This window comes from Paramormyrops kingsleyae, chromosome 15, assembly GCF_048594095.1.
Source record: "Paramormyrops kingsleyae isolate MSU_618 chromosome 15, PKINGS_0.4, whole genome shotgun sequence".
Classification (NCBI taxonomy): Eukaryota; Metazoa; Chordata; class Actinopteri; order Osteoglossiformes; family Mormyridae; genus Paramormyrops; species Paramormyrops kingsleyae.
This window is the reverse complement of record NC_132811.1, coordinates 29,596,070-29,600,012: the sequence shown is the minus strand read 5'-3', so window position 1 is coordinate 29,600,012 and position 3,943 is coordinate 29,596,070. Positions and strand designations below refer to the sequence as shown.

At 38.2% G+C, this 3,943-nt stretch overlaps 1 long non-coding RNA gene across 1 annotated transcript; it reads right to left on the bottom strand.

Annotated features, from left to right (window-relative positions):
• Positions 1–817: 817 nt before the first annotated feature.
• On the bottom strand, positions 818–2,350 carry LOC140578503 (uncharacterized). Its single transcript, XR_011982732.1, has 2 exons — positions 2,033–2,350; positions 818–1,206 (listed from the first exon to the last, which is right to left on the bottom strand). It is a non-coding gene; the product is annotated as an uncharacterized lncRNA (long non-coding RNA).
• Between the last annotated feature and the right edge of the window lie 1,593 nt (positions 2,351–3,943).

Sequence of the window (3,943 nt, the reverse complement as noted above, 5' to 3'; positions counted from 1 at the left end):
AGCCCGTGACTGTTCAGGGTCAACTTTACGTGGACTTCTCAGTCGTTCGTTGATCTTATTTCTGATCCGGAACCAGTGGTCCGCTGTGAGATCCGGAAATCTCCGCATGACAGTCTCCTGCACCTTGTCTTTTAAATTGTTGGGCAATTTGGCTTTGCCGTTTGTCCCACCCCAGTTTACCTGCTTTGCCCAACTCTGGTAGGCTTCAAATGGGCATAGCGCCAAAAACACACTGGCCGCATATGTATCTGGGCGACGCTCTCCTCGCTGGAGACACTCTTTATAAAAAGAGTTTTGTGGACATGGCAGTTTTGTAATGGTCAGCAAAATAAACACTGTCTACACTGTTTGCGCCGTAATATATTTGGCTGACGGTGGGAAAACTGAAATCGCAATTGCCGAATCACGAGAAATTGGGATTGAACTGTATTTCAAATTACTGTACGATATATTACAACCTGTATTTCATGATTCCTCAGACCACACTCTTAGAAAAACGTCTTTGTGCTCACTCGAGGTTGAAACCGTGAAACTCGCTTCATTTGCAAAACAATAAGTGTTGATCGGCGCTGAGGAGGCTGCGAGCAGCTTGTGTGGGGAGTGAGGGGGGAGGGGGGGGGGTTCCTTGTGAGGAGAGCTTGATTTTTTCAGGGATGCTAGTGTTAAACATGGTTCCCAAATTTGGCGTTTATAACGATTCAGACAGACTGAATTTAAGAATGTCTCCCATTTTCTGCCCATTGAAGTAGTTGGTTCAAGTAAATGTTTTTTTTTTTCAATACCCCAACAAAATCCCCAACAATTAAAACACGCAAACATGACTTAAAAATTTATTCTTCCAAAAATAGTCAGAGTTAAAACAGTAATTTGTCTAAAACATACAATACAGTACATGTTGCATTTTGCTTAAAGGTCATTAAAATACCCGGATAACACCATCTGCTGATTAGTCTCTATCTGGTTCTTTTATACTAAAATATTATTTTAAAAAAAACTATCAAAGATGCAACAGTTTAAGTCTTTGTTTCCGCCAAACTGTCAGACGTTTTGCAATTCTATGTTCAGAATATAGATCTGACCAAACATCATTCTAGATCTGTTGCACTGTGACGTCATTCCAGCTCCCTCAACAGCTTGTTCAGGCTCCTCCAGTAGCTCCAAAAGGCCAGCCGTCACCCGTCTGACCCAAGCCTCCATAGCGGAGCTCTGCTTAAAGAGAACAGGAGAATTTAGTGAAGAAAAAGATACTGTAAATACGCTTTACAGAATATCTAGTTAAGATAAAAAAAGAAAATATACTAATAAACCTATGTAACACAGAGTGTGTAAAATACTGTTTTGGGAAATCTGGAATGTAAATAAACTGCTTGCGCTAATGTTAACCATTGAACTTTGTTAACAGTAGCCACTGACTGTTTGTATTATCGTCTGCATTAAAATAACTGAGAATTTACTTAATGCGCTTTTTATACAAATAAGTTAAGCGATATAACATTCATACTGTATATGAGCAATATACACTGTACTGTACAGTATGCGTTGCAAAACTACCATGCAAAAAATGGGAAAAATATAAACCTGGTTATGAGCGTTTAGCTCGCTAGCTCCTGTACAGCTATCCTTATCTTCTGTCCCTCATGAACTACATCACATTATATTACAGTCACAGAAATAACCTGCAGATTAACTTTTACCCAAAGAATAAATAAATGCATTTTCAGAGAGCACAAACACATTTACTGTATGTTTCTCGAGTAGTGCAGTTTTTGTAATAGGGACATTAATAGTATTTTCGAAGCTTTAGCGTCTTTTTGAGGAAAAGAGGAGTGACATTGTATTGTTAGTTTGTGACACTGACAGTAAGCTGTAATGTTAACTCCAGACTTGGTAAACAGATCATTAAGTTATCTAAAGTCACATCTGTCCGCTGCTGTTGCTGCCAGTGATTTTCGAAACGGCCAATAAAAAACTAAACTGGGAAGTAACCTGTGAACTACCCCAAACAAATTTTATAAAATAAAACACCACTTACCGCGAATAGTCCATTAAGCCGCGATCTTCATTTCTGTAGTGCAGTTTGATAGCGTCAGTTCGGCGGGGGTGGGTGGTTAAAATCACGTGATTGCAACTCAGCGCAGCTAGATTGCTGGCTTGTGTTAACATGTTCTTGAGAACGAAGCTCCATCTAGTGGTGGCACCAGGTAAATGAATAAATAGGCGTGTTTACTGTGAAATCTTGACACGCCTATCTGGCTTGAGAGGGAGGGGGGACTACGCCGTCCATAGGGCAGCCGTACGCCATTCGCACGCCATTCACACGGCCGCGGCTATTTGACGTGGCTCCCTCTGTAGATGAAGGGAAAGGTGATTAATATTTAAATGTTTAAATAAACAATAAACAGATGTCAGCTGCATTAACCTAGGTTGATCTTAGACATATTATGACAGTGGCTAAATTGGAAATGAAGTACAGACTGTAACTGATGGCCAATGCATTTAAATAGTCAGAAAGTAGGAAAATGGTAAATGAGAGACAGAAGGGAAATATGGTGACTAGCTTTTAGAGAAATATTGAAATTGCTACAGTGTACACAGGCTAAAGTAACATTGAAGTTTGATAGATTCCTAAAAGTCAAATGGCAGGATTGTATAAGCAGATTAAAAATATGGACTTAGATGAAGGGAAAGGTGATTAATATTTAAATGTTTATATATACAATAAGGAGATGTCAGCTGCATTAACCAAGGTTGGTCTTTGACATATTAAGACAGTGGCTAAATTGGAAATGAAGTACGGACTGTAACTGATGGCCAATGCAGTTAAATAGTCAGAAAGTAGGAAATGCTTCTATGATAAGATAATACCTGACATTTTGAACATTGACTTTGATATGTTGATTAAGGTACGATAAAGGGAAGAGGGTAGATGAGAAAAAGAAGGGACATGTGGTGACTAGCTGTTGGAAGAAATTGCAATTGTTGCACTGTACACAGCCTGAAGTATCTCTGAACTTTGATACATTTCTAAAAGTGAAATGAAATGAAAATGTCAATAATCTTTGAAGGTTTGATGAAAAATAAAGAAATTTCAGCTGCATTAACTATGAGTATATTTTGACAGTGGCAGAAGCGCCCCCGTTTAAACGAATGTCACCAAAGTTAGATGGTCTATTCATAGTCCAGTGCTACAGAAGTGAGTCAAATTTTGTGAGAATTCGATGAAGTATGAATGAGGTTTAGCAGACTTAATGAATACGGTATGGAAATAGTGAGGCCAGCAGGTGGAGTTAGCGCTACATTTGATAATTGGTAGTATGCAGTCCCTGGTGTGGCAGTTTGACTACTGCCATTAGCAGAAGCAGCCTTAGTACAACAATATAAGATACAATATATAACCATTTGCTGAAGTGCCTCAGCCCAAAAGAATTTGTTTTTTGTGTCAGATGGTCTAAGTAGACGGTAGAAATAGGCACCTGCATAACTAATATTTTAAGTCTAGATCATACAAGTTAAGCTTACTTTACAGTACCTCAGTGAACACATGCTGTCTTGTATATTAAAAAAAACAACAGTGGCTTACTGCATTTGTAAAGTATTCTTCTAGACATGAGAAGCCCTGAAAGAATTTAATGCCATTAATGAAATACAGGACGAACTGCACCTGCTGGCTAATGTATAAAAAAAAATCCAAAAAACTGCAATATAAATAGAGCACCATCTCCACCTACTGGCCAATTTAATACAAAAAAGCAAAAAATCTGCAATATATACTGCCTGGCTTATAATTAAAATCTGATAATTTTCTATAAGTCAAATAGCAGAAAAATGAAAGGAGCTTAATAATATGGACTGAGGTGAAGGGAAAGTTAATTCCTTGAAAGTATTATGAAGGATATTTCAGCTGAATTAGCCAAGGTAGTTATTAGACATACTGGGACAGTGG